Here is an 11,750-nt window from a genome sequence, read left to right as displayed (position 1 = left end):
TTAATTTACTTTAATTGCATTTTAATTTCATTACACCTTAGTTTAATCAACCAATCAATCCATGCAATCTTGTGATCCACTATAGTCGAAGTTAAATTCCAACACATATAATCTCTTGGGACGATCCCTTCTCATTCATACTACATAGTATAGGTGTTAAGCAGTTTATAAATTTAAAGTATGATGCTCACTTTGATAAGTGCTTAAATGTTGCACATTTCAGCACCTAAACTAGGGTATTTTAGTCATTGCATCTATCTTATTTTCATGTTTTAGTTCTAATTTATGTTTTTTGCTAATTTCAGGTCAATAAGGTTCAAACGGACTAATTTTGGTTCATTAAAGCCTTTTTGGAGACAAGCAAAGACATTCGGAAAAAGTTCAGAAAATGATAAAAAGATGTCGTGACCCATTGTTCGTATAGTGTGCTCATCCTTCAAAAGCGGTCAATTCTACATTTTTCGGGTCTTTGATGATGTTCCCAAAGATCAAGAAGCAAACTAATAGGCCCAAAGCCAAAATGGAGCTAAATAAGGCTTAAAGGAAATTTCCAACTCTGGGGGATCGATCCCCCACTATTCACAGAACTAAAAATGCCCTTGGGGGATCGATCCCCAAGGCTAGGGGATCGATCCCCCAGCACCTGGCAGCATTACAAGATTTATGTTTTGATGGCTATGGGATTTTGTCTTTTGGGCTTATTTTTGTAACTCATGGGCTTTAATAGAGTTTGTTACTTAAGGAAAAACAAGCCTATTCTTTTTAGGGTTAGTTTTTCATTATTTTAATTAGGAGAGTTTTTTTTATTTATGATGATTAAGTTTTTATTTTGGGTAAAGTACACTAACACCCCCTGAGGTTTGCTATAAGGACACACAGATGAAATTTAGCCAGTTTTGGGACAATGACACCCCCTCAAGTTTCATACAGGTTCCAAAGACACCCCAATGATAATTAATTGACATTTTTGCCCTCTAACTTTTATATTAACCCATTTAAATGTTAAAATTACCTTTCTGACCTTAAATAATTTCTTTCCTTCTCCTCTCCCTATACTATCTTCCCTTCATCCTTCCATGTTTTTTTATTTTTTACACAGACACACACACACACACACACACACACACACACACACACACACACACAATACATACAAATATATCCACACACACGCGGCGGCGGCGACGGGCAGCGGAGGTGGGCTGTCGTTCTCTGGTTTGAGGTCACGGCAGACGATACCCATGGTATGGACGTGTTCGAGAGCACAGACGATGCTCGGAAAACGGATCTGGCGGCGACGAGTTTGCTGTTTTTGACTCGGAGAGAAGATTCGATTGGGGAGAGGTTTTCTGCTTGGAATACGAAATGGAGAGCGAGCGGTTTTGGCTAGAGAGGCGAGTCCGTCGCCGGCGTTTCCTACGGAGGATACTCGGAAAATGGATTTAGCGGCGGCGAGTTTGCCCTTTTTGAGGGTGAGTCTCTCGCCACCGATGTCGTTGATCCTACTGCAAGTCGCCATCAACAAATCTATTAGCGAGTAAAATTAAATTTGGATCCTGGGTCTCTCTTTCCCGGTCCATTTTTGGCAATTCTGTCTTCCATTTTCGGTGTTGTGGTTCATTTGATGATGTTGATGAACTGGCGGTGGTATATGCAGTGGGGCTGATTTATGGTGGTGATATATGTGTGTGTAAGGTTTTTGCACGAGAGAAAGATGGGGTATTAGCTAAATGAATGGGGAAAATAGGGATTGATTGCGCTGGATATTTGTGGCGGCGCGGAAGATTGGGCTTGGTCCGTTATAGACCCAGAAGTTCACCATATATTTCCACCGGTGATAGACCAAAACCTTGATCCTTCCCTTCCATTGGAGAGCTCGAAGGCGACGGGGAAGGCGGTGGTTTGGGGGTGGGGGTGGGGGTGGGAGCGATGGTGTGTTGGTGGTTGTAGAGTTTTGTGTCGCTGAAGCGGTTGTGGGGTTGATTGGATGTTGAGGATAATTTAGTCATTTAATTATTTTAATATTTTATAATTAAAATTAATAAAATAGTGAAGGGCAATGTTGACTTTTCACATGTTTTAAGGCTCTGTTTGGCTTACAAATATTATCAGGGGGTGTCATTGTCTCAAAATTGACTAAGTTTCATCTGAGTGTCTTTTAAGCAAACTTCAGGGGGTCTTAATGTACTTTACCCTTTTATTTTTCTGTATCATGATATTACGTTCTCTCTGGAAAACACGAAAAAGGGAAAAAGCTAGGTTCTTGGAAAAAGCACAGAGAAGAAGAAAAACTCAGAGAAGATGAAACAGATGATGGGGATTGTCCTGACTTTGACTCTATCAACCAGGAGTGGCTGATTCTTCTACTTAGGGTTGAATAAACCCTAAGCATGTAACCTAATTTCTCTCTCTTTTTACTTTTTGGGTATTTAATTGTATTTGATGTATAGTCTTGAATAATATAATTTAATTCTTTCATTTGATTATCTATGTCAATATCATATTGTCTTATGTGTGTTTGATTGGTAAACAAGTTCTACACTTGAAGTCTTTGTTAATTGATTCTTGTGATGGTTATACATGGTGTTAATTAGTTGTCTTTGTGTTTTGATTTGATGGAATTTGCTTCTACTAGATGGATTGCACTACACATTTAGTTAAATTAGGTAAAGTTCTTGTTGAATTTAGTTAATTTCAGGCTTAATTAGTTTAATTGCACTTTCGTTCTTAGGTAAGTAGACAATCCATGCTTGTGTTTGATTTCCATGCTTGTTGCCACAATTTACATTATCCTCTAGATTAATGTGAGTTGAAATTGCTAATTGAATTGATGGACCATGCTTTGAATTGGTGAATTGATTTACACTTAGTTAATTATCATTAGGTAAACGATTCAAGCTTTAAATTGATACTTCATACTTTTCATTGCAATTGTTAGCCACATTTAGATTATACATTTTATTTCCCCAATTGGTTGAAAGTTAGTGAGTTAGGGAATGTGCTTAATGGTGAATCTTACACCCTAAGTCTCTTTCCAATCTTTTAAACTCCATTATTTTATTGCAATCATTTAACTTAAAATTAGTCTAATCACAAAACCAAACCTTTTTAGCAATCACATAAGCACTAAAGTATAATTCAATTATGGAAAACCTATAATTGTTTAGATCTCTTGGGACAATCCCTGCTCACTTCATACTCCATAGTATAAGTGTTAGTGGTTTTATAAATTTTAAAATATGGTGCCCACTTGACATTATTTCTAAACCTAAAGCGTTGCATTATTTTGTGCACACGTTCGGTCGTACCATAGTTTTGGCGCTGTCGGGGATCAAACGTTTTTTAAAAGAATTGAATTAGACATTAGTTCTTTGTTGATTTTTTACTTTTAAGTCATTTTTATTTTTATTTTCTCATTTGATTTGTCAATCAGGTACTTGAAGCAAAGTGGAGCAAACACTGGACTTAGAAGCAATTAAAAAAAAAAAATTTGAAGTTGCTTAAGGACCATCTGTAAGTTCTCTTCAATTTTAGTACTTTAATTGTTTACCAATTTGCATGCTTTGGATAGCCCAAGTGGAGGCTTAAATTGAATTGTTTTATTTTTAAGTCCAAACATACCTTCTTGTAGAAGGCATCAGCATGTGTGGAGGCATTTATTTGTTTTAAGTGCATTGATATTATTGAGGAGTTTCGGAACATCATATGTGGAGGTTGAAAAATTGAAGTGTTGGTGTGTTGACTTATCCTAGTGCATGTATGGTCATAGATCATTTAATTGTCCTATTGCTCCTGTAAATCAAAATCTCGAAGTTTTTCTTCGGCGTTTAAGAGGTAGTACTAGGGATAGTCATCCTAATCTTTCAAATTTTGATTTTTCATCACCTTTAATGGAAGACCCAATAAATCCAATTGAAGATCCCATTGTACATTTTGGTCATGTGGATCATAACGGTGTGCACCACCCACCACAAGTTCATATTGTGGATCCTCAAGGTGTGTATCCACCCTTGGGAATGCCATGACCAATCAATCCTGCAGTGCAACAACCTAATCTAGGGATGCCAAGGCCAAATGTTGTTCCCCCAATTGGTGAGCAACAACAACAATGTGTTCAAATGGCATACCCTCAACAAGGTCAAATGGCATATCATCAGCAAGGTCAAATGCCATATCCTCCTCTCAATCCTCTCAATTCTCCAATGGTCCTTAGGGATCGTTATACTCCAAATCAATATAATGCACCCACTTGCATTCAATTGCCAAATTTTCGTGCTTATCATTATAAGATTAAGGCTTCCACCATTAACATGTGCCCCTTTTTCTATGGGTTAAGCAATGAAGAGCCTTATAAACATTTAGATGAGTTCTTGGAAGTTTTTTCCACCGTGAAAATTACGGATGTTCTGGAAGAAGTCCTAAAAATAAAGCTTTTCCCTTTCATTCTTCGGGATAAAGCTAAATACTGGTTCAATAACTTGCAGTCAAATACAATCACCTCTTGGGCACAATTGCAACAAGAGTTCCTAAAAAATTATTATCCCGCGAGTCGAATTGATTCAATGAGAACTTCCATTCTTGAATTTAAACAAGAAGAAGGAGAACCCCTTCATGAAGCATGGGAACATTTGAATGACTTGCTACAGAAGTGTCCACATCATGACATTCCTAAGTGGCAATTGGTTCAATGTTTCTTTTCAAGTTTATCCGATGCTAATAAGGGCATTGTTGATGCTTCTTATGGCGGAAGCTACATAGAAAGAAATGAAGATGATATTTGGCATCTTTTCAAAAAAAATGAGTGAAAACTTAATGCATAGATCTTCATCTTCTAGGGGGGTCACCTAACAAATGTGGGAGGAAAGAAAGTTCTAAATCAAATAAACATTTCCATGGAAATTGCCGTCGAGGTCAAAAATCTTACTCAAAGGTTTGATACATTCCTTTTGAATCAAGGACCGACAGTTCAATCTTATCCTTATCATTCCAGTGAAATGTGCATGACTTGTTCTAGTTACACTCACCATACTTCAAATTGTCCTTTTGGACAAATCATCCCAAGTGAGCCTCAAGAACAAACAAATGCCACTTTCATTCATCAAGGGAACAACCCTTATTCCAATACTTACAATCCGGGGTGGAAAAATCATCTAAACTTTGCATGGAGAAATCAATGAGACGGTGCAAACCCTCCTCAAACTCAAGGTTACCAAGCAAAGTATGTTCCCCCACATCTCCAAAATCAAAATCAGAATTCTCAAGGTTGTCGTCCTTCATTCTATGCTCAGAATGTGAATTAATATTCTCATCCTCAAGCATCAAATTCTCAATCCTACTCTCAACCTCAAGCATCAAATTTTCAATCATACTCTAATCCAAATTAAGCGCCTCCTAAGAGTTCTGCTTTTGAGGACAAGGTCTTGCAAGCCTTAGGTGATATTCGAAAAGATAATCAATTGTTTCATTCTCACTCTCAATCAATTGTAAAGCTTGAAGCTCAAATCGAGCAATTAGCTAATTCTTTAAATGTGAGGGAGAAAGGTAAGTTGCCTAGTCAAACTGAGACCAATCCTAAGGGGAAATTTATGGCACAAGTAGTCCTTCATCGGAATTTTCTGGAAATGAGCAAGTTCAAGCAATTACTACCTTGAGGAATGGTAGGAAAGTGGATAATAAGGTAAAGGTACCTAAGGAGGATAATGAATTCACACAACCTAGTGGTTGCATCCATCCCATTCAAAATTCTACTCTTACTCCCTTGGATGCAAGTGGTTCCAAAAAGGATATTCCATCATCTTCATCATCATCTCCCCAATTAGAGAAGTCTTATGAGCCAAAAGCTTCATTTCCTCATGCTTTGAAAGAGACTTCATCATTTAGGAGACAAGAAGGAAAAATTCATGATATGATGGAAGTGTTTAAACAAGTGAAAATCAATCTTCCTCTTTTAGATGCAATTAGGCAAATTCCACCATATGCAAAGTTCTTGAAAGACTTCTGCACATAAAAGAGGAAGAGCAAGGGAAGAGACCTTAAGAAAGTGCTTTTAACGGAACAAGTGAGTTCCATCATTCTGTCTAACACTCCTCCTAAGTTCAAAGATCTGGGTGCTTCGACCATTTCTTGTGTTATTGGAAACTAAGAGATTCGTAGAGCTCTCCTTGATTTAGGTGCAAGTATCAATCTCATTCTATACTCAGTCTACTTGCAATTAGGATCAGGGGACTTGAATCCAACATCGATGGTAATCCAACTAGCCAACAGATCAAATAAGAAACCGAGGGGAATTGTTGAGGAGATCTTGATTAAGGTTGACAAATTTTATTTTCGGGTTGATTTTGTGGTACTTGATACTAAGCCAGTCCTTAATCTTACCAATCACATTCTGGTTATCCTAGGAACACCATTTCTTGCCACTGCCATTGCAACCATTAATTGTAGATCCGGCATTATGGACATCTCTTTTGGCAACATGATGGTTAAGCTTAATGTTTTCAATGCAAGTCAACATCCCACAGATGAAAACAAGCGTTTCCTAGTGGATATTTTGGATGAAACCATAGAGGAGACTCTTCCCTCTATTCTATCTAAGGGCCCTCTTGAGGCGTGCCTTTGTGATATGTTTAAAAGTTGTGGTTTTGACACAGAAGGATCCATAAGTGAGGTGAATGCTTTGATGGACTCTATGGCTACTTTGGATTTCCCACCTTGGAAAAGCAAGAAAGAACCTCTGCCTTCACTCTCTAGTACTCCACTAGTTCCTTCTCTCATCTCTCCTCCTACTTTTAAGCTTAAGCCTCTTCCATCCAATCTCAAATATGCCTTCTTAGGCCCAAAAGAAACTCTTCCGGTCATCATTACTTTAAATCTTGAAAATAACCAGGAAAATGATCTTTTGGAAGTGCTTAAAGCTAACAAAGAAGCCATTGGATGGAGTGTGGCTGACCTAAAAGGCATTGACCCTTCTATTTGTATGCATTGCATACACATGGAAGAGGATGAAAGGCCATTTAGGGATGCTCAAAGGAGATTGAACCCAAATATGAAGGAAGTTGTCATGAAGGAGGTTATGAAACTTCTAGATGCGGGAATCATATATCCTATCTCTGATTCCAAGTGGGTTAGTCCAACTCAAGTGGTTCCCAAAAATTCAGGAATCACAGTTGTTGAAAATGTTAAGGGTGATCTTATTTCAAAACGCACTGCCACTTCGTGACGTGTTTGAATAAATTACCGAAAACTGAATTCTGCCACTAGGAAGGACCATTTTCCATTGCCTTTCATTAATCAAATCTTGGAAAGATTGGGTGGGCAACAATATTATTGCTTCCTAGATGGTTACTCGGGGTATAATCAAGTGGCCCTAGATCCATTAGATCAAGAAAAGACCACATTCACATGTCCTTTCTGTATATTTGCTTATCGACGGATGCCTTTTGGATTGTATAATGCTCCTACCACTTTCCCAAGGTTTATGATGTCAATTTTTTCAAACATGGTGGAGAAGTATTTAGAAGTCTTTATAGATGACTTCTCGGTTTTTGGGTCCTCATTTGATTCGTGTCTCCAAAATTTTAAAAAAGTGCTTCAAAGATGTTGTGAGACTAATTTTGTGTTAAGTTGGGAAAAGAGCCATTTCATAGTTCAAGAAGGAATCGTGCTTGGACATGTCATCTCTAAAAGAGGAATAGAATTAGATAGAGAAAAAGTTGAGCTGATTTTCGAATTGTCTCCACCTACTACGGTGAGAGAAATCCGCTCCTTTCTAGGACATGCCGGTTTTTATCGCCAGTTCATCAAAGACTTTAGTAAAATTACTAGACCCTTGTGCAATCTTATTGCCAATGAGACTCTATTTCTCTTTGATGAAGCATGCCTAAATGTTTTTCATTAACTTCACACTCTTCTATCATCCGATCCCATCATGCAACCTCCAAATTGGTCCTTACCATTTGAGATTATGTGTGATGCTTTCGACCTCGCAATGGGTGCTGTTTTGGGGCAAAGGGTAGGTAAGCTACCATGTGCTATATACAATGCGAGTAAGACTTTCTTAGGTGCCCAATTGAGCTATTCTACCACCGAGAAAGAATTACTTGCCGTAGTATATGCCCTTGATAAATTTCGATCATAACTTTTAAGATCTAAGGTAATTGTGTTTTCCGATCATACCGCTCTTAGGCATCTTTTAATGAAAAAGGAAACAAAACCTCGCTTGATAAGATGGATCCTACTTCTTCAAGAATTTGACTTTGAAATCAAGGACAAAAAGAGCTCCGACAATGTCGTTGCCAATTATCTGTCTAGATTAATAGTTGAATCTTCTCCAAATCTTGAAATTCATGAATCGTTTCTGGATGAACAACTCTTTCAAATCTCAAATGGGAATTTGCCTTGGTTCGCTAACATTGTTAATTATCTTGCAACCGGCAAACTTCCAATTAATTGGTCAAAACAAGAAAAGGACCAATTCTTTGCTAACATCCGAAAATATTATTGGGAAGATCCCATTCTATTTCGTTATTACCTAGATCAAATCATAAGGAGATGTGTGCCGGAAAGTAAAGTTCTGAGCGTCCTTGTGTTTTGTCACACACTTGCTTATGGCGGGCATTTTAGTGGAAAAAAGACTGCTTTGAAGGTTCTTCAAAGTGGGCTCTTCTGGCCCACTATCCACCGAGATGCCTATAACTTTTGCAAGGTGGGTGTTCGGTGCCAAAAGTTTGGATCAATGTCAAAGAGAGACATGATGCCTTTAACTTCAGTCTTCGTAGTTGAAATCTTCGATGTATGGGGCATAGATTTTATGGGACCATTCCCAATGTCTTATGGCTTTCAATATATTCTCGTTGCCGTTGATTATGTGTCAAAGTGGGTTGAGGCTTGTGCTACCAAAACGAATGACCACTCCGTGGTAATTGCATTTGTCAAATCAAATATATTTACTCGTTTTGGTATGCCAAGGGCTATGATAAGTGATGGAGGAAAACATTTATGTAATCAATTCTTGAAGCAACTTTTCTTGAAATACACTATCACACATAAAGTGGCCACTCCCTACCATTCCCAAACAAGTGAGCAAGTCAAGGTATCAAATAAGGAAATCAAGTATATTCTTGAGAAAACTGTCAATCCGACCCAAAAACATTGGTCAAGGAAATTGAATGATGCTTTGTGGGCTTACCGGACAACTTACAAGATTCCAATAGGCATGTCTCTATATAGACTTGTTTATAGTAAACCTTGTCATCTTCCAATTGAGCTAGAACACAAAGCACTTTGGGCAATAAAAAAGCTCAACTTTAATCTTGATAAGGCTGGAAAGGACCATTTGCTTCAACTCAATGAGCTAGAGGAATTGAGAAATGATGCCTATAATAGTTCAAAAGTCTATAAGGCAAGGACAAAAGCATTTCATGATAAACATATTGTGAAAAAGTCCTTTGAGACCGGTCAAAAGGCTTAGTTATTCAACTTTAGGCTCAAATTCTTCCCTGGAAAGCTTCGAACCAAATGGGAAGGCCCTTATCGCATCATCTCCATCTCACCTCATGTGGCAGTTGAACTTCAAAATCTGAAAGATGAAGGGACCTTCAAGGTTAATGGTCAAAGGCTTAAACCATTCATTGATGAACAAGCTCTTCAAAGAAATGTGGAATCCACTCTTTTAGTGGATCATATTTACTTTGAAGATTGAGAGCATCTCACATCTTTCTAGCGACGTTAAACACTAGTTGTATCGATTTCTCCTTCGTTGCATGTTAATTTACATTTTATTATTATTATATTTTATTTTATTTTATTTTTTCTTTTTCCTTTTGTACATTTATGCATTTTTAAATTCAAAAAAGAAAAGAAAATAAATAAACAACAAAATAAAAATAAAAATAAAAATAAAAATAAAGAAAGTGGGCAGTGTAGGTTGGTGTTATTTTATTTTAAGTTTATTATTATTATTATTATTATTATTTATATATATATTTCATTTTAGTGTATATATATTTCTTTTTAGTTTTGCTTTATTAAAAATATATAATTTAAAAAAAAAATTATAATGGGTTGTGTAGGTTGGTGTTTTATTTTACTTCAATTTATTATTATTTATTTATTATTATTTTTACATATTTTATTTTAGTATATATATATTTCTTTCTAGCTTTGTGTCAAAAAATAAATAAATAAATAAAAATAAAAATAAAAATTGATTCCACAATGGGAGATCAATCCCATACTTTGACAAAGAGCAACAAAAAAATGGCCCTAGTGGATCAATCCCCCAACCATGTGAATCAATCCCCTTCAACTTTCTCATAACACAGAAGGAGCAATTTTTTTAATCTAAAATTATCGATCCCTCACTTAAGAGATCGAGCACCCCTTTGCCTTGCAGTGCCCTACCTTCAACCCCAAATACATCATTCTTCTTCTCCCTCTGAATTTCGTTCCTCACCGTCTTCATCCATTCCTCTCTTCTCTTGGTTCCTCAAGCAAATCCGTTTCTCAAATCTCACTTATCTCCATCAAGCCGAATCTCTTTAACCCTCATAACCCAAGCTGCCTCACTCTTCCCTCATCACCCCTCACCTCTCATCTCTTAACACCGAGCACCACACTACCATCACCAGCTCCGGCCGAATCAAACCCACCCCAACCTCAGGCCGCCATTTCTGAAATTTCAGGCGTAACTTACAGTCACCGAGTTCTCTATTTCTGGCAAGCTCTTGGCCAAAAGGCAAGCTCTTGGCCAAAAGGCAAGCTATTCTTTCTCTGTCTCGGGTCTCTCTCCAGCGATTGCGGCTGGGTTTTCCGGCAATTTTGGTTGGGTGCGATTGGGGAAGTGAAGTTCAGATCGCGGCTGCTTCTTTCAACGGCGATCGCGGATGGCTTCTTCTCCGGCGTCGCGGCTGGGTTCTTCTCTGGTCGCAGCTAGGTTTTTCTCCAATTGCAGCTGGGTTCTTATTCGGCATCGCGGCTGTGTCTCTCTGGCGATTTCGACTGGATCTCTCCGGCACTTTCGGCTGGGCTCTTCGTCGGCGAGTTTGCAGGTTCTTCCGGCCATGCTGGTATGAGTCCGATTCCGGCTGGGTTATTCTCCGGCCACGGTTTAAGACTCGGATCGTGATTCGCCCTTTATTTTTCGGGCTCAAATCCCCTGCTGTGAGTTACCCTACAGTATCCTGCTGTGAGCTGATGAAAGGCCTTAGTTTGGCCACGTATGCTTCAGTTTGTAATATGTCTGTGGGCTCCACTAAAATGGTGCAAAACGCATTATTCCGTTAAATCTGCCTTCCGTTAACTTATATGGTAAACATCCATCTCTCGGCATCCCAAAAGAGCCGGCTCTACAAATTAATTGAGCCGTCTCCAAAAAATTAGGTCGAGCCGTCTCCATATTTCTTCTTGAGCCGGCTGTCCATTATTTTTTTTTCTTTTATTTTTATTTTTTTTTTGCTTTGCAGAGGTGTGAAATTAGTTTTACAGAACTGTGTGAATAACTTATTTTGATGGTGAAGGTGATCAATGTCCCTATTTATTAAACTTCACAATGTATTTTTTCTCATAAATGTGACATAATAACCTGTGAAATGTGTAATTGTCGCATACATGAGAAGACAAAATATTTGGATAACACATTGGTATCTAATGAAGCCAACTTAGTTAAAAAAAAAAAAAAAAAAAACAATTATGGAAGATTTTACATTCACTAGAATAGTTATTGAAGATTATAGAAGAAAATCCTACAATTAACC

General features: G+C 37.8%; 1 non-coding gene across 1 annotated transcript; it reads right to left on the bottom strand.

Annotated features, from left to right (window-relative positions):
• Nucleotides 1–4,559: 4,559 nt before the first annotated feature.
• LOC132280340 (small nucleolar RNA R71) lies at nucleotides 4,560–4,666 on the bottom strand. Its single transcript, XR_009471554.1, has one exon. It is a non-coding gene; the product is annotated as a small nucleolar RNA R71 (small nucleolar RNA).
• Nucleotides 4,667–11,750: the final 7,084 nt, after the last annotated feature.

This window comes from Cornus florida, unplaced genomic scaffold (genome assembly GCF_030987335.1).
Source record: "Cornus florida cultivar Cherokee Brave unplaced genomic scaffold, ASM3098733v1 CherokeeBrave_3.0.0_Hap2_Chr10, whole genome shotgun sequence".
Classification (NCBI taxonomy): domain Eukaryota; kingdom Viridiplantae; phylum Streptophyta; class Magnoliopsida; order Cornales; family Cornaceae; genus Cornus; species Cornus florida.
This window is presented reverse-complemented; position numbering and strand designations above follow the sequence as displayed.